The following is a 20681-nucleotide window of genomic DNA, read 5'->3' as shown; positions in this document are numbered from 1 at the left end:
GTCTTTCTACACAGGAGAATTTCGATGATCGAGACAGATCTGCATGCATTTGAAGCCTTCAGAGTAACATAAGCCCAAGAAAGAAGAGTAGATTTTCATTAGTCTTAAAGAGAAGCCAGATGTTTAGTTAAATCAATAATTTTACTTTACCAGAATTCATATAAATGTAATATAAGAGCTTTTTAACATTTAAATCAGTTGTCAACAAAATATGTTTAAAAAGATCCAATTTATTTTACCATATTGCCTGGACAGAAATTACAGCCATTATATGCCTTGAGCATTTGCATGCTTTAGTGATACACATAACAGGTTTTATAATAAGGGTCTGTTACTACCACCAGGAAATAGCAAGAATCTTTTCCTGTTTGTTTGTTGTTTTTTTTTTTCTTTTTTCAGAAATATTTTGGATCTTAAAAGCTCAGACTGATGATGTAACATCAGAAATGGTTATAGAAATTCATTTTAATAGGGTACTTAAAAGGGCTACTCTGTTTTAGCAACATCTATCCTCCAATGGTTATTGTATTTTTTACCTCATAGTCAGCAATATATATAGAAGGTAAGTTTTTATGAAATTCCTTACTAGACCTTCCTGGATCTTCAAAGCGAGAATAAATATTTCATCACTTATTATCATGCAATATGTTTAAACAATAACATCTGCATGTCGCTATTGAATCATCACTGTTTTGAAATGATTGCTATTGGAACATATGTGGCATCAAACTTATAATTTTTTTATTGAATTTGGCAGTTGAAAAAGGCTAATCACTATGACCAGAATAACACGCTTGAAAATTAACCATTCTCTAACTGCAGAATCTGATTAAACTACATTTAATTTCAAAGAGAGATATCAATGTTTGCAGCAGATTTTCAAAAATTTAAGTGCATCAAGTATCATACGTTGATTTTGGAATAATATCATATCATTTTCACAATACAATAGATTTTGAAAAGTTGCTTATTCAGTATTAGTACCTAATAGAAGCTATAAGGTATACTTAAATTTAACATATTTGAAAAATAAATAAATGTATTTTTTTATAAACATCAGTACTTTCCACACAAAGGAAGACTGAAAGTACTGTTTACATGGTTCCTGGATATTCAGCCTTGTATTTTTGATTTATACATGAGATATTTTACTTTTCTAATAAAGTATTTAAATAATAATAAAAGTTTGATTCTCACAGAGATGTGTACAACTAAGAATTTTCATAGAGAGAAGGCAAAGGCTGGAGATAAATGAAATTATCAAATAATAACAATAAAGAAGGAATAACTTTTATAATCCTGAATTTTATTTAATTTTATTTCAGAGATTTATGATGCCACTGCTTTTGTTACAAACTTATTTTTTTCTATGAATAAAACTTAGATAACTTAGATAATATTAAAAGGAAGGTGACAGAATAAGTTAACACCTGATGGTATTTTACATGCTCTAGGAATGCAAAAACACTGTTATTTTGACCTGTCATAGAAATTATGTAGCCTAACTTCCCTTCTCTTCCAGAAAGTAGTCTAGGATTAAAAAAGCCCACCAAGGGACTTGAGCTGAGAATAATCTAAGCAATTAGAATGTCTAACTTAACCTCTTAGCTTGTGTCCAGCAATATTATTTTAAATGAAAGGTTTAAACAAATGAAAAAACTCATTTAGTATACAAATCTCTTAGGTGTGGCAGATTTTGTGTTACTGAAACATATAATTTTGCCACACACATTTTCTGGTTTTTATGTTTTATAAATAGAACATCATTATTGCAACACAGGGAAGTGAATAAAACTTTTGTTATTATTAAATGTATTGCACATAATATTCATTCAATCCCTGAGATTTTCAATATATAGTTAGCGAGCTAAATTTAAAAATATGCTAGATGACACAATGTGGTGAGAAAGGTGTATATGTGTTCATGGCCCATCACCACAAATAAACTGGAAATGTAGTAAAAGAAAATTTAAAAACTGAAGAAATAGATAAGAACTTCTAATATCACTAGTAGATTAAACATGGTAACTGTCATAAAAACAATAATAAGAAGAAAGAACTATGGCTACTATGCAATGAGGATGACCATTGTTAGGACAAAATCAAACCAGATACATTATCATGGTCTTGACAAAATCAGGTAAATTTTACAAGATCCAGGATCTTTTAAACAATAAAAGATTGATTTCTGGCTTTGCCTCCCTGAGTCCCAAAATTTTCTTCTTATTCTGAGCACAACATACTAACACCCTCTACACAGTCTGACTGGGTCTAAATGTTAGTCCTTTCTCAATACAACACCATTTACAGTGAAAGCCTATATAAGGAATAACCTACAGCAAATTGTCTGGTGGCTTAACAAGGGGGAAAGTTGACAGCATAGAAAACTTCTCATTCAGCTCTTCAAATCAGCAGTCAAGCAGAACTTTTCAGAACAAACACAATATTGTAGAGAGAATGTTGTATGAGTCAGAAAGACATTTTTCTGGTATATTTTCCTTTACTATAAATTGGTGCTGACACTTCTGGCCACCTAGTGGGGTATTTCCTTTTACTTTTGTTCTTAAGTGGAAAAAAAAAAAAAAGACAAAGATATCAGTGCATATACTTGATAATTTCAACTGTGAAAACAAGAGGTTTCTGCTAGATACTGCCTGTTCAGCATTTTTCAATCCATCTGACTCACAACAGTATCCATCATTCAAAGCAAAAGCACAGTTCAAAATACTGCAGTCAGTGGAAGAGTTAGTCCATCAATGCTGATGTTTCCATAAATGCCTTTGGATACAGTAATAGAAGCCAGTCAAAAAGAAAAAGCAGTGTGAGAGCTGCTAGAGATGAACTGGACATATTTGGGATGCAAACTATTCACTAGCAACTTCTAATTATAGAAAGAGCACAAATCGTAAGTTTTCTCTATAAAGAGCTCATAACTGACTCCTCTTAATCCATCCAAAGTTAGCCAAACACAATCCCGAACAAACAAAAACATTTTATCTCATTTTTATGCTGAAAGGAGAATTTGACCAAGGTTTTTAACCTAATGAGGAAGATAACTCTGAATAGGCTAAGGACTTAAAACGTGTTTGTAATTTGTCTCTCAACATTCCCTCTATCTCTATTTCTGTAAAAAGAAATCTTCACTAAAGAAATTCTATTGAACCTAAAAGAGACAGGTTTTCAGCAAAAACTTTTATTTGTGCATAGGTATACAATGTGTTACAAAAGCTTTGTATTCATGGCTTAGCTTTTCATTTATTTCCCAGTGCACATACTGCCCATGAATTTTAACAGTTTAAGTAATCTTTAGATCATTGATTTCTCAGCCAGCTGATGTAATGCAACCTGTGGTTCTGACAATCAAATGTACAAAATGTGTTCGAATCTTCATTTTTGGCATATCACTTTCAAGAGGTGTCATCCAAAGAAAGGAGGCCTGTCTACCATGCCTCACTGGTGGCACAAAGAAATACACAGATAAAGAAAAGATATAACTTTTATTATTTCATTCATTGCCCAATTACAGCCAACCAATTATTATTTAGCACCTGAGCATTTCGGAACAGGTTCGAACAACCTATTAGCTGGCAGAAAAATGATCATAACAGATGGCATCAATGTAGCCACTCTATTGACAATTTATTTTAATCAGCACAGCTTCCTAAAGGCAAAAATCCCAACTGAGAAGATTCAAGATGCTTTAAATTCAGCAAATATGCAGCTGCAGTTAAAACGTAAGTTTACCTACAAGATTAATTTAAAAAAAAAAAAAATCATTTTTTGAGCTCATCAAATGAGGAGAACTGTATCACACTAAATGATGCTAGTGAAGAGGAGATTTGTTTGCATTTTTCTTGCCTTTATAAGAATTATTCCATTAATCTATAGAAGTTTTTCTTGACATTTTGCAAAAATTGCTAAATTGCTAAAAAGCACATTATTCAAATCAGAAAGCAATCTATTAAGACAATCTGAGTTTCTGTTGATAACAGAAGCTTTCTAAACAAGTTGGGATTCCAGTCAAGATGAAGACAACGAAATGCTGGCGTCAACCTAAAAGCTAGCTCTGTAAATTTCATTTATAATTAGTGGTAAGCTCACTCCGAATAGAGATGCACTTTCTGGTCAGCTGATCAGCTAAGGTGTCTGTCTAGAACTGAATTCCACACAAAGTACAAATATAATTTTGTTTTTCATTAGTATAATATCTTTGGGAGGAGGGGGGAAACCCACACAAACAAACAAACAAACAACAACAACAACAACCAGATGAAATAGTTAAGAGGAGGTAATTCCTCCCCTTTAAACATGGCAATCAGCGTACTGTATCCTAAGATACTACTTGAAATCACACTACAGGTTAGAAAAAATCTTATTAGTATTGCATAGCATTTACTTATGCCAACTATGTCCCTAAATCACGGCAAACATTTAACTGAACCTAACTTAACATAGTATGTATGAAAAAATGATTACGTATATAACCATAAAATATTTGGTAATTTAAGTACACACGAGTTGCCACTCTATAAAACTGACTCATCAAAACAGCCTCCAGCAAATCAGTATAATGCTTTAAAACTGATTTTCTGTTCGTTAAATTTAAGTATTTTTATGGAGTATTCTCTTTTAATGTATCATTGCATGAAAATATCATTGCTAAAAAAAAGGTGTGTTGCAAGTTGTTCACATTTAAACTGTTGTCATCAATCATCACTGCTATCCATGATTATTTGAAGAATTCTGTGTTGTTCTTTGGATCACATAGTTTGCTTACCACAATCCTACTTTCATATAAACCACCATACAAGAGCTATTTGACTTTCAGGGACAAAGAATTCAGAATTATGGTTTAAAATCTGTAAAATTAATATAAGAAACTTAATTCTCTTCCATTAGAATGAACTTTCTTAACTTGTGTTTAGAGATTTTCAAACCTAGAATGTGTAAAGCACTATAGTAAATATAGCACAGAAGGCCTGAGGCTGTTAGAATCACTATGATTAAAAATTAGGCTGGATCTCTGCAGTGTATGATTATATTTCCAAGTGTTTATACGTTGCCAGAATTCCTGTATTTGAACTGAAATTTCTCACAGTGGTTATCTACCTCAATATCCAATTTTTATTATGTCTTTTTATATTAGCTTTTTCCCAAAGTGAGGTAAAAAAAATGTTTTCTTCTTTAAAAGTCCTTGAATTTTTACTCAAACAATTCTAGCATCGATGTGAACCAAAAAAGCAATGCTAAACCTTTCAACAAGTTTGGCTTTTCAGTCAGAAGTGTCATTTTGCGACACCTGTAAAAAAAACCTTGATATTTTTCCATCTCTTCCCAGTTATTTCAGCTAATCCTGTTTCAGTTCCTCAGAGAATGAAGCATAATGAACAATGCTAAAATCTCTCCTATGTCTCCCTCTTGAAAACAATCAAGCTACACCTTCAAAAAATCCAGATGTACTTACTGTTACACAATGAATTAATAGGAAAAAATTTGCAAAACAATATTATATTCAGCATCCAAGAATACCATGATAAATATCTCTCTGTCTCAGACAGGCAAATACACTATTTGGAAATGTCCACAAAGACCTTTCTGCCAAACAAAAGGTTAGTTCATTGTAATAGAAGCAAAGAAACTAAAATTAATTACAATGCGTCTATAAGAAGCTTATTAAATTATGCAGAGTAATCTTAGACTATTTGACACAAACCTCAATTCACACTTAAAATGTAGGTAGGTCATTCATTATAATCTCTTTATCATACAAATAAGTTGTCCAAAGTCACTTTGTCTTTGATGTAATGGTTTGTTGTAATTTTTATAAAGAGTTTTACCACTGGTTATGTGTTATTGTCAAAATAAAAAGTAGTTGTAGGCATTTAAAAATAATATTTCATTATTAAGACCTGTAACACCAAGGTAGAATCAGAGACAAATCAGAAAAATCAGTGAATTTGTTCTTATGAAACTATTTAAATTAAATGAAATATTCAAACACTACTTTCTTTTCTCCCTTTTGACTCATAGCATGCTGCTGCTGAAAACTATAGATTCCTCATATCCACCTCCTAGAAAAAAAATCCTCCATTTCTTCTCACCTTATTTTTAATAACACTGTATTTTCTTTAAGCCAAAAGGAAAATATTTGTTTGTTAGATAAGTATCCTACGTCCAACATGAAGAACATGCAAAGTCACCTATTTGTTTCAGTAGTTTTAATCCTGTAACAGGCTCTGGAAATCTAGGTACCATTTCATATAATTTGTTATTGTAGACTTACAGAAGTCTTTTGTTTATTTGCCAGTGATCACACTTTCTGTCACAACTTGGAGTAGTTCACCAGATACCTTGAATTCTAACAGTATGTTAGATATTAAGGCATGATATAAAAAAAACCAAAACAAATATCACCTTGGCTTGCCCGAAAAATTCATTCACAGGTTTATCCTATCAAGATTTTTTCATTTTACTATCTCTATACAAATCTACGTTATATTTCTGTCAGTGTCATTGTGTCAGCTGAAGACCTTGGCTACTATGATTTTTTACACCACATAACACATAGGTTGTTCTTATTATCATATGTCTCCAGAAAGAAATTGCATCTGTCAAATCCATCTCTAAGCTTTACAATGACATTATGACAATGCACTGCTATTAGAACATCTTGTCATAAAGCAATAGTCTCTGCTAACTGAATGGTAATTTGTACAGTAATAACCCTGTGTCACAGACCACTGCTGAGTGAGTAGTAAATATAAAACTGCATTTAATGGAAAGAGATGTTACACTCATAATATTTTTCACTCCTTACTGTTCCTCTTTCATCTCTACCCTTCCTCCATGTATGCACATTTAGATTGAGTCAACAGCTCCCAATTAACAAAGACAGATGTTTCTGGAAATGTTGCTTCAGGGGAGTCCTAACAGTATGTAAGTATAACAAATCAAGGCTTCACACATTATTGTCTCACAATTGGGGGGAAAAAAAAAAAAAAAAAAAAAAAAGAGAGAGAGAGAAAAAAGAAAAAGAAAAAAAATAATCTAAGTTGTTTACTATGTGGGATTTAGGAATAAAATAGAAATTACTGTTATCTTTCAAGCTTTTCCAAGTAACTACATACACATCTATGACAGTGCTTGTATAACTCTAGCACAGAAATACAGAGATCAGTCTCTAAAACAAGTTTTGTGATACTGAAGTACATAAAAATGGAGGGTCCTCGTTGGACTAATGTTACCAAGAGTATTTTTATTTGATAGGGCCATCCCATTCACCACTTCCTTTACCTCTCCCATCAACTGTGTTAAAAACTACAAATATGTGATATAATCTCTACTGGAAGCAAAATTTTCTCCAAGGTGGCAATATTGCTTTTTAACGAACTGCCTAGAACTGCTCTGAAAGTCCACTCTATGTGAAATTTAAATGTCAGAAGCTTATTAACCCTTCTGCTCCCTCAAGCATTACTTTAATGTCGTTTACTTTATCCACAGGTTAGAAAGACACATTTTCTGAAACTGAGGTTAAATAGATAATAGATTCTTATACTTAGCTCAATATTGCTGAGCATTCAGGTGCAGGAAGGGAGAAACTCAGATATTATTACTTGGGTCCTTTCCACTCCAAATCCTCTTGAAATGAAAAGAAATCAATTTGTAGGCCAAACCTTTCATAACTAGCATTCGTTTCATTCTGTTATTCTCCCAGATAAAAAACTTTTCAGCAAAACTCAGGCAACACTGATTTTGGTTTAGAAGAAGGGAAATAGAAAGAGTGTAGTTAATCTGGCTGCCTAAGAGTGAAGTGAATAAAAGTTTTGCAATTTGAAAAGAAAGACTTGGAACTTATACCTTCTAAATATGGATTTCAATATGGAGATTATAATTTTAGGAAAACAAGTGGCCATAAAAGGAATAAAAAAAGTAATACCTGACTTCCATCTCCACATAAATCAAATTATTCAACATCAAGCTATGAGCTCTATATCGCCTTTTATTGAAAGCATACTATGGCTATTTGAAAATATTCTTTCTTGTTTCTAATTACTTTCACTTTGATTTTTTGACATATGTACCACTATGTTATACATTAAAAATCCTGCAGTCATTTCCTCCCGCAGAGGAAAGAGCTTGGATCACATTGCAGCCTCAGATTATAGTAAAATTGATTTCAGAATTATGATTTTCTTGCTTAATTTCATCCATTGCATAAATTCTTCATGAGAGCAAGTAATTTCAAAATTCCACTCAGAAATAAAATGTTTTTAAGCGCTTATTTAAACCAGGCAAATATCATGACAACCCATTCTTTCAGTAGGCTTAAATCAGTCCTTGCTCACATGTTCTATTCATCCTTCAAACACTGATTCTTTCGCAATTCTGGCCATATATCTTCATTAAAGATTAATTCAAACTGAGATACAGAAAAGGCTAAGAAAGGATAGCCCACATAGGTGGACATATATATTCACATGCTTCCAGCCAGGCAGATTCAACCCAAGTGCCACTCAGAAGTTGTGCAGCTGCAGTAGCACAGTTCTTGAGCTAATCATACCCTGCGTCTCAGCAGGAGAATTGACAGTCCATCTTATAAATGGAGAATGAATGAAAAAGACTTATTTTACCTAACAAAACAAACAGTGAAAGAGAATATGACTGCTCTCTTTAAACACACTGGGGGGTAAAAATTAGAAAAGAGTGAGTTATTTAAGTTGAAGGGCACCGTTGGCACAAAAGAAACTGAGTAGAAACATACTGCGAATGCATTCAAGCTGTAAATCAAAATATTTCTATCCAGCAGAAGATGAAGTTTTCTATTTGCTTTCCAGCAGTGCTGCCAACTAATAGTTTTTCTATTTTTATCGTGGAAATTCATAAGTTTATGAAAGAACCCACAAATTAGGTGCCTGTTGTGGTAGTGGTTGCACTGAACTTCCAGCAAAACTTCCAGTTCTTTACTCTTATATTCAGTTGACAATGTGTGAATAAATATTTCTGTTGTCGTATCATGATTAGCACACTTTTCCTATCATTGATATAACTTTGAACATAGACTGGAAGATGAAGAGGTGTTCGAAGTAATATCATTTAAGAGTATTCTCAAACTCATTCCTACAGAAATGACTGTCCAAGCTTATTAAATCTTATTCAGATTACTCATGCAATTTGAAGAATACTTTACCTATTCTCAGCTAAAAAGTGTACTGTTCAATCAAGTTGGCAGTGCACTGCAGAATTATGTATCACTTCTACACAGCCAGAATACTAATTAGCCATGATTGGCCAGGTTCAATTGCACTCATATTTAAAGCAAATGTGAGAAAAATGCATCATGATCAAAACCAATGCGTGATTTAATAAAATTAATTAATTCTGAAGAAACACTGCTATTTACATTCAGATACTCCTGAAAAATATGGCATCAACAGCTTTATTCGATGGATGAAGAGTTGCTGCTAGAAGAAGTATCTAGCTATTATTATCTTTTAGGTCAAATTAAATTAAACAGAAATACCTTCAAAGAACAACTTGACCAAAGGAGAGTGTTCCCAGAGGGTTTTTTTCAGCAATCAGAAGGGACAAAAAGAGAGGTTTTTTCAGATCAGGTGTCTAAATTAGGTGTCCTGAAATGCCATTTGAAGATCTGTCTGACCCATGAAACACTGGACAATCATTATGTCTAGAAACAGTAATTTTAAGAATTCTCTAACATCAGGTCTCAGTGTCTTAGTCCGGCTCAGCTCTTTTCATGATGTGTTGTTTTTTTATTTTCACCTGCTGCAAGAACTGGCATTTTATAGCTTTTCATGTTAATAAGTACAGTTTTTGTAAGAGTCTATAGCACTTGTTAGTTAGACCAGTCTGAACCACAGGTTGCCAATGTGCATGTGTTGAGGTATGAAGATTCCAGGGGCAGAACATCCTTTGCATAGGACAAGAAAGATGACAAGGTGACAACATGGACACCATCTCTCTCTGGTATCCCAGATGCTGTGATACCTCTTCAGCTCAAGGAATCACTCTGTAAGTTGCAAAGAAGTGTGATGTAAAAGCACTGCTCATAACCCATACAAATAAAAGGTCAACTATTACTTACTTCAACTATAAAAGAGGAGTAGTAACACCAAATATTTCTTTATGATATACTTTACTGTTCTTCTCATCTATTGTTTTATAAGGACTTTCCTTAATTTCTTTATTTTTCTATAAATGCCTGATAATGTGTTAGAAATTATTTGATTATATATCAACCAGTTGGGGAAAAAAGATGTTGCAGTTAGGTTAACAGGAACCAAATTACTTTCCCCTTTGGATGAAAAATGAATTATACAGAATGGAAAGTGTATAAACAAGTGACATTTGTAAATTTGAAAATCCTGCATTTAATCTATACTCAGTCAGACAACCAGGTGAATCTTTGCTTAGAAAACAAGGATTTTTTTTTTTATAGAATTCCAAAAATACACACATTTCTAGAGATAACATTAAAATTTCTTTCTCTAATATTTCTACTGTTGTTTTTCATTTACCTTTGTAATTAGAGGTATCTTTGTAACATATTTCTGTATTATTTTGTAACATCTTCCATATTATTTAAAAATTATTTATTGGTGCTCTTTGTAAATATTTTTCTTTCTTCTTTACCTTGTCCTAAGTAATTCCATTTAAAAAAAATCTATTCAAATATTGTACAATAACTACTAGCGTTTCACTGATACAGTTGTCCCATCCCAACAGATGGGATGAGAGATGAGCTAACTCTGAACGTGACACATGCCCTGACTCGACAGCTGAGATCAGGTGTGAATTAACTCCAGGTAATTCCATGCAGCAATGAGAAGTGAATGACAGACAATCACTTCGGGGGTCCAATTATGAATTTACTAAAAGCACAGGGTGGTATACAAATTACAGCAATCAGTGACTTGGTAAAAGTATGTTATAGTACCACAAAACTTATCAATACTTTGACAGCAAAAACCCTTCTAAAAACAGTCGATTGGCAACAATTAGTAAACTGTAATGCAAAACTTAACAAGACTTCAGCAGCAGAACATAAAATGATATTTATATGTTTAAGGAAAAGGAAGACAGAGAGAGAAGAGGAAAACTAAGATATCAGAAAGAGAAAGGGAGAGAGAGAGACAGAGAGGGAGAATAAGATATCACCACTCCACAGGTACATCGGTCTCATGACAACCTCTGGAGGGGGACGCGTTGAAGATTTACACGCCGCCAACCCGTATCATACGTGAGGTTTTTTTATAACCCAGTTCATTTACATGTGAGACAGGAGAAGACGGTTCGTCTCCTCCCTCTGCTCGGTCTTCATGCTAATTAAGAAGACTCTTCTGAAAATGGATCTGGGGTCTTCAAACTAGGGGAAAGTTCACGGTATTGACCAGAAGTGAGTTGTCTTGCCCGTCAGGGGTAGCTGTTGGTTCGTGGTTTCTTCTGGTAATTGGTTGTCCAACAGATGGTTCATCTCTATCATCCCAATTAGACCATGAGGCCTTTCACAGCAACACTTATCTTGTCCTTATCTTCCACAGTATCACAGTATCACAGTATGTTTGGGATTGGAAGGGACCTCAAAAGATCATCTAGTCCAATCCCCCTGCTGGAGCAGGAACGCCTAGGTGAGGTCACACAGGAACATGTCCAGGTGGGTTTTGAATGTCTCCAGAGAAGGACACTCCACAACCTCCCTGGGCAGCCTGGTCCAGTACTCTGTCACCCTCACTGAGAAGTTTTTTCTCAAATTTAAGTGGAACCTCTTGTGTTCCAGCTTGATCCCATTACCCCTTGTCCTATCGTTGTTTGCCACCGAGAAGAGCCTGGCTCCATCCTCATGGCACTCACCCTTTATATATTTATAAACATCAATAAGGTCACCCCTCAGTCTCCTCTTCTCCAAACTAAAGAGACCCAGCTCCCTCAGCCTTTCCTCACACGGGAGATGCTCCACTCCCTTAATCATCTTTGTTGCCCTATGCTGGACCCTCTCCAGCAGTTCCCTGTCCTTCTTGAACTGAGGGGCCCAGAACTGGACACAATATTCCAGATGGGGTCTCACCAGGGTGGAGTAGAGGGGAAGGAGGACCTCTCTCGATCTACTAACCACCCCCCTTCTAATATACCCCAAGATGCCATTGGCCTTCCTGGCCACAAGGGCACAGTGCTGGCTCATGGTCATCCTGTTGTCCACCAGGACCCTCAGGTCCCTTTCCCCTACACTGCTCTCTAATATGTAATTTCCCAACCTATATTGGAACCTGGGGTTGTTCCTGCCCAGATGCAAGACTCTACACTTTCCCTTGTTAAATTTCATCAGGTTATTCCCCGCCCAACTCTCCAGCCTGTCCAGGTCCCGCTGGATGGCAGCACAGCCTTCTGGCGTTTCAGCCACTCCTCCCAGCTTAGTGTCATCAGCAAACTTGCTGATAGTACACTCTATTCCCTCGTCTAAATCGTTAATGAATATATTGAAAAATATTGGCCCCAGTACTGACCCCTGAGGCACTCCACTAGATACTGGCCTCCAACTAGACTCCACATCATTGACTACCACTCTCTGGCTTCTCTCCTTAAGCCAGTTTGCAACCCACCTCACTACTCTATTGTCTAGACCACACCTCCTCAACTTAGCTGTGAGGATGCTGTGGGAGACTGTGTCACAGGCTTTACTGAAGTCAAGGTAGACCACATCCACCGCTCTGCCATCATCCATCCACCTTGTTACATTCTCATAAAAGGCTATGAGGTTGGTCAAGCATGACTTACCCGTGGTAAAGCCATGCTGACTGCCCCTAATAACCCTCTTATCCTTGATATGCCTTGAGATGGCACCAAGGATAAGCTGTTCCATTACTTTCCCAGGGACAGAGGTGAGGCTGACCGGTCTATAATTACCCGGGTCCGCCTTCTTGCCCTTTTTGAAGACTGGAGTGACATTTGCTTTCCTCCAATCCTCAAGCACCTCTCCCGTTTCCCAAGACTTGGCAAAGATGATGGAGAGCGGTCCAGCAATGACTTCAGCCAGCTCCCTCAGCACCCGCGGATGCATCCCATCTGGACCCATGGATTTATGGATGTCCAGACTATTTAATTGCTCCCTAACCCAGTCCTCATCGGCTAAAGCAAACTCCTCCATTGACCTGGCTTCATCCAGGATCTCAGGGGTACAGGGCTCCCCAGGACAGCCTCCGGCAGAGTAGACAGAGACAAAGAAGTTATTCAGTAATTCTGCCTTCTCTGTATCTTCTGTCACCAGGGCACCCACCCCGTTCATCAGTGGGCCTACATTGTCTCTGGTATTAGTTTTATCTGCTATGTATTTGAAAAAGTTCTTTTTGCTGTCCTTGACCCCTCTCACCAGCTGTAATTCTAAGGAGGCCTTGGCTATCCTAGCTGCCTTCCTACATCCTCTAACAGCAGCCTTATATTCCTCCCAAGTGGCCAGTCCCTGCTTCCATGACCTGTAAACATTCCTCTTCTGCTTGAGCATACCCAACAGATCCCTATTCAACCACGCAGGCCTCCTGGCTCCCTTCCTTGACTTCCTACGTGTGGGGATGCTCTGATTCTGAGCATGGAAGAAGCAATCTCTGAATGCAATCCAGCTCTCTTGGGCCCCTTTTCCTTCAAGCAGTCTTGCCCATGGGATTTCCCCCAGCAATTGCTTGAAAAGGCCAAAGTTTGCCCTGCTAAAGTCCAGGGTTGCAATTCTGCTTGCTATTCTGTTCCTGACACACAAGATGCTGAACTCCATCATCTCGTGGTCACTGCAACTCAGGCAGCCCTCAACCTTTACTGCTTCGATCAGACCCTCCTTGTTAGTGAGGATGAGATCCAGCAGGGCACCTCTCCTAGTCGGCTCCTCCACCATCTGCATGAGGAAGTTATCATCAATGCACTGGAGGAACCTCCTGGACTGTGGCTGGCTGGCTGAATGGTCCTTCCAGCAAACATCAGGGAAGTTAAAATCACCCACAACAACCAGAGACTGTGACTGTGAGGCCACTCTCAGCTGCCCATAGAAGGCCTCATCAACTTCCTCAGCCTGATCTGGTGGGCTGTAATAGACGCCCGCAACAGTGTCACCCCTGCCAGCCTGCCCCTTGATCCTGACCCATACACTCTCAACTCGCTCGTCATCCGCTCCTGGGCAGAATTTAGTACATTGTAGTTGCTCTCTCACATAGAGAGCAACTCCACCACCACGCCTGGCTGGTGTGTCTTTCCTGAAAAGGGCATAGCCATCCATGACCACATTCCAGTCATGTGAACTGTCCCACCATGTTTCTGTAATTGCCACCAGATCATAATCTCCTGACCGAACATAGGATTCTAACTCCTCCTGCTTATTCCCCATGCTGCGCGCATTGGTGTACAGGCATTTCAGGGAGCAAGCAGAGCACACCAATTTCTCCCAAGGGGCATAGGAGGCCACCTGGTCCTCATCAGTTTTAGAATGCTGCCCCACTGGGACAAGCCCAGCTGCAATCCCATCCCCCTTCGAGCCTAGTTTAAAGCTTTCCAAATGAGCCCAGCTAATTCCTGCCCCAGCATCCTTTTGCCCTTGCGAGATAAACCTTTCCTGCGTGACACTGTCCGGACTGGAGTCTTATAAAACCAACCATTATCAAACAATCCAAAGCCCTGCCTGTAGCACCAGTCTTGGAGACAACCAAAAGTCTTCATGGCCATAAAACTTCGGGAAAGATAAGATGAGGTGTCATCTATCTCTTCCTCCCAAAGTAACAAAAACCAGACGTTTAAGGCATAACAAGGTCCTCTGTTCTGCTAAGGGTGGGGGGAGTGCTTCAAGGTTGTCACAACAGTGCCATGGTAAATTTCAGTTAGAGAGAAAATAGCTCAAGCGATGTCTAGAGGTCTGAAAAAAAAAAAAAAAAAAAAATTAATCACAATTTGCCCTAAACTTGAATTTACTTCCTATAACTATTTTGATATTTCTTGTCAGTTCTCGTGTGCTACCAGCACCTACCTGAGGAACATTCAAGCACATGACTCAATTTTTTCTGTTGGTAACAGGCATGAGTACAATGCTTTGCAGCTCTATAAAGAAGCAGACTACTTTTCAGTGTGACAAGAAAGCCAAGATTTTGTGTGTGTGTGTGTGTGTGTGTGAAAATATGTACTTGTGAAACTAATGTCTTATTCTTCAAAAAAGAGATAATACCTCCACTTTCAATTCCCATGCTTGATCCTGTTTGCACAGCAAGCCCTGACAGCTGTGAAGTGCAGTGATAACAAAAGTAATTTTTCGTTTCTATTGTCCAAGGATGGAATACTCCCAGTACAACTGGAGCAGATATCTCCTTTGACATACATACAGGTCTGTTTTGAATATATTCAGATCACAGTGTTCTCCCAAAATGTACCAAACTTAAGTAGATTTTTCATGATTTCAGTAGAAAACTTGTAGATGCAAATGTAATGTCTTATTTCTATTTTGTATTTTTTCCCAAAAATGTGGTGTGCTTTCCTTAAACCTATCCTGATAAATCAGTCAGCTGAACATAACAAAAAAATCACCCAGAATATTATTAATAATGCATTTGGTCTGTAAAACTTTATATCAAATACATACTGTTCAGGGAATATTTATAACCTTAACCTTGTAATTGAAAGTGTAAAGTCATATTAATAAATATGACACTAACCAGGCCATCCAGAAAATTTTTTATTTTACATTGAACTGCAGCAGCAAAAATGATTTTTTACATAGTAAATACATAAAAAAGAAAAACTGCTTTGAGCAACTGCAGCACACATAAACCTGCCCTTAAATTGGAAAATCTTTTTAATTTTTTGCTAGGCAAAAGACAGGATCTACATGTTGTTGTTTTATTTTCCTTTGTGGTGCTTTCTGAATATAACTTCCCTTTGTCTACATGGGTAAATGCTTAGTGTATAAAACAGTCATTCTGTGGCTATATAGGTTTCAGAAAAAACTTCAGTTTAATTTTCAAGCTATACATCAGTTTATTGCTTCAAAACTATTTGAAGTATTGAATTTCCAGGTGATATTGTTCAAAAATATACTAAGCTTTTATATAAAGTTATATAGCATGATATGGTAAAATTAAATATAACTACTCTGAGCTTACACAAAACTTCAATTATATTTAAAGTATAAACATGTAAAATAATAACAGCATTTTAGATACCATGTAGACTGTTTTTCTCTCTCTTCTTCAGAGCAGTATACCTGAAAATTGTCTTACTTGGACTAACTTGGAGTAAGAGTATTTAAAAACATAACTTGAACCAGATGGCTGTGAAAATGACTGAAAACCAGTAGAAAGATGTGAATTGCAGGTTTCATCAATAGACTATCAATCACAAAGACATTGTCAATTATTCACTTTAACAGCCTATGTTCATTTGGCATTTTTTTCCAAACAGATTTTAATTAGAACATTACTGAATTGGAGAGTATACATATTGAGGCAGGAGGGGAGACTGAGCCCATCCAACGTTTTCCTGCCAAAAAGCAGTCAGACAAATCTCTTCTTTCCTCTTCTGCTTTAGAGCAATATGGCCCCATTTTTGTTCTTCTCACAGTTCTTGTGGCCAGAACTTTTTCTGCAGTTTCAGTCTACTTCAGCTATTGAATTTTGGGTTTGGGGAAAAATTTAAATGAAGGTTCACTTAGACCAGCATGGTTAAATCTTGGCCAGGAGGATGGTTGCTGGTTTTGGCCTTTGTTGCAGTACAGCTTCACAGAAAAGGAAGTTGGTGAATCGCTAAAATTAAGAGTTTGATAGAATTTAATAGCATTTTAGGAACATCGAGAGAGAATGGTGACACTGTTTTTCTGAAAGGCTACAGATTAGTGATGGAAAGACAAATTAGGAAGCTCGGGTCAATTAATAATGTTATTCTAATTTAAAACAAAACAATAAAATAGTTTGCATATATTAAGTTTATCAGCAATTAACATCTTCACATATTAACTAAGACATCTGAGATATTTCATAAATATATAAATAAAATGTAAAAGATAAATTTAAAGGGATGGTTCTCTCAATTCTTTCCCAAGACTGCTGTTTCTAGCATTCATAACACCCTACTCCTGCTAGGACAGATTAAGATGAACAAGGTGAACAATTGCTTTGAGTTTAGCAATCCAGCCTCTACACAAAAGCTACGTGATTTCTGCTTGAGTGATCTCCTGACTCTGACTAAAGATAACATGAGTTAATTGGGCCCTATTTTGTCTTCTTTAGTGAGACAAATGATACCACAGGCAGCAATTCTGACTTTTGACACTCAGAATTGCTGATTTTTACAATAGTTACTGAATCCTGTTTCGATGAAGGGAAGAGAGTATAATTCTGACATTTCTGCATATTCTGGATGCATAATTGTGTTTCTCTCTATTATCATCTGAACGCATACTGTTCTTTTCTCTATGCTGCTGTTGAAGTCTTCAAAATAATTTTAATGCTAACCTCCACTAGTCTAACCTAAATTTCATTGACTCTTCTGAAATGCAATCTACTGTTTCTTGGCAAGATGTATGAAAAAGGTATCTTCAACAGTGGTCAAGCTACTCACTAGCTCACTAAGAACATCACTAGTGGTATACCTGGCTGAATTGTCACAACTTGTATATGAACTGTCAAAAGCAAGATACTGTTACAAAATCTGAAGGAACCAAAATAACTACTGAACTCAGCATCTATCCTGTACACTCTAAAGGCTTTGGGCAAAAGAAAAAATACAGTGTACACTGAACAAGATACTGGGTATAATCTCATCCACAAATATCTAAATTTATCATAGGTGAATCATGTATATGACAAAAAAGAAACATGTTTCTCCAGTTGTGTAAGATGGATTTTGAGTTGTGTGGGTTGAGACAAGACAAGATACATCATTTTCTCAACTTGTCAGAGAAGAGAAACAAATAAATGTCAGGTACAAAACCAATATAAGTCATATGTTACCCATACTTGAGGCATCAAGAAGTGGAGTTCCGCTTATGTAGAGATGTGAGATACCACAATATGAATGAACTATGTAGCTGAAATCTACTTTTGGCAGTGCTATATTTGAGATAATCAATATATTAATATATAAAAGTAATAAATTAATACTTTATAATTAAAGATATAAATTAATACATGAATTTATTATAGAAGCTGATGCTTCAAAATTTAAAATTTATTGTTCTTTTGAATTAACCAAAATACACAAGGAAAACAAATAAACAAACAAACAAACAAAACAAAACAAAACAAAATAGTGACTTTTTTTTTTAAGTGGCCTGCATATTCAGGTAAATAAAATCATATTTGAGTCAAGATTATGGATAGAGTTGATTTATTGGCTATTGTGACTGACAACATAAGTCTAATTCCATTACTGAGGGACTTTTCAATTTTAAGGGCAGAATATCTACCAACATGTGACAGAAAGCTTACTAATGAAACATGTTGTGTCACCAGGGCCAGTAACGGCCTATTGTAATCTCTGTAATGTGTGATTATTTTGACTGTCAGCTTGATGGACCCTCAATTAGTGTAAGAGATACACTAAATTTTGCTTGAGTGAAATTAAGATATCTAAGGAAGGAAACTTGGCATTATTATTGTCAAACAATTCTAAAAAGCTGATATCTTCAGATTCTAAGAGTCAATTTAGGATTCATGTGTCCTTCATGACCAAAAAAAAAAAAAAAAAAAAAAAAGTGTAAATGGAATTTTGGAATTTCTACCCCAGTAAATCTTGTTGTAGACACAGATGAGTAAAAGGGAAAATCTCATGTAGAAGTGCACACGTATACATGCATCATGGCTTCTGACTCCAAGAAAATTTTCAGTTTGACCTAAATGTATGCAGTAACATTCGTACATGAAGTGATGATGCCCTGTTTGTTTTTTAGGGCAAATTAGAGGAGCTGAAATGTTCATTAAGGAAGTGTAATGGCTGCAAGCCATAAGGAAGCACCAAAAACTAATCCCTTAAAATAGTTTATGTTGTATGTCACATACACAAGACTGTATCTTTACATTTTTGTATTTTAGAAGATTTTTCCTTCTTCCTAGCAAACAAAGAGAACATATAATCTTGTCATTAACACTTTTCATCACTGATTTAGATGTTTTTGTTCCAACACATAAATATATGCAACAACATTAGCATCCACATCATTTGTGTAGATGACACAACACAGACAGGAATTCTCCACATGTTTGTGAAAATAAGTTTTTTTGATGTACAACAATACAAACAGTTTGATCTGTATTTGGATTATGCTCTCCTTTAAAAATACTTAGCAGACATAGATGCTATTGCATACAATGTGAATGGCTCCTTGCTGAAAGATATTTACACACACAGCCCTCTACAGAGAAGACCCCATCTTCCATGATCACCCCCAAATGGATTGTTCAAATAAACAGCCCAGGCTTAAGTGGGGCTTTTGTTGATGGGAAGGAGATTGAAAGGTTTCGATCTTTCTCTGGTATTAGCTACTGAGGAATCAGAGGGTTTGGGATTATGTTCTAGCCTGTGGCCTATGGGCTGTTTGCTTAAATAAGGTAACATCCATCCACTGACTTTTTTAAAAATAAAAATCTTTTTTTATATTGAGTGGCAAAGATACTTAAAGTCACAAGGCCAAAACATGAGACATACTAACTAGCATATTAATAGGAGATTATATGCTGGCATTACAAAGCAGTATAGATAAACACTATAAGAAAAACTTTCACCATATTAGGCCATAATCATCTCAATAAAGACTTTTGCTATTGAATTTAAAACTAATTTTTTCCATTCACAATCATACTTTGATGATGGATTAGCTGAAGGGTCTGCTACAATTTGTGTATACTTGTAATTTTTAAAGACCTTGCACTTCTTTGTTATTCAAGCAGAAAAACAATTGATACCTGATCTGCAGAGATAACCAGTTACTGTATACAGATACTCCATAAACATTCTTTATACTGTACGGATGAACTCTTGTTGATATGGCAATGTTTAGGAAACAAAATGTGAGCAGAAAGTATAGAAATATGCCACCTGTCTCACAACAGATTTAGGTTTTAAGAACAGAATACCTAGAGATCACTCTGTGCTAGTTTAAAAATATATATATAAAGTCTTCTGACACCAGGATTTTAACAAAAGCCTCTTTTTTCATCTTCTTATTTAAAAAAAAACACACACACACAAGAAAAGCTTTTATTTTTTATTATTTTCCGATGATGAGGTATTGATACAGCATAGAGTGCTGAAGTTGCAAATATAATTTACTGCAACACTTCCTGTGGAAGGAGTAGCAAGAGACAATGTGCACAGAGGAGTTAAGAAAAGAATTTTGATATGTCATCCACTCCTGTTAAGACTGGTACACATCCATGTCAAGTGTATTTGGGCTGATATATGGAGTTTTTTTTTAAGTGTGCACTTTTTCCAAACATGTACCTCCTATGTCTCAAAACATAACTTTCAATTATAGTACTAACTTTAACATTCTATAAGTCACTGCTCAGGACATCATCTGAAAACTTAATGAAGATCATTACTGCATATAAGGATACCAAACAACAATTATCCTGTAGAAGACATGCATGTATTTATTTTATGATAAGGGAAGTCAGGCATACAACATGTTTATCTTCTGTTCTAATTTT

Source organism: Nesoenas mayeri, assembly GCF_963082525.1.
Source record: "Nesoenas mayeri genome assembly, chromosome: 1".
NCBI lineage: Eukaryota > Metazoa > Chordata > Aves > Columbiformes > Columbidae > Nesoenas > Nesoenas mayeri.
This window is presented reverse-complemented; position numbering follows the sequence as displayed.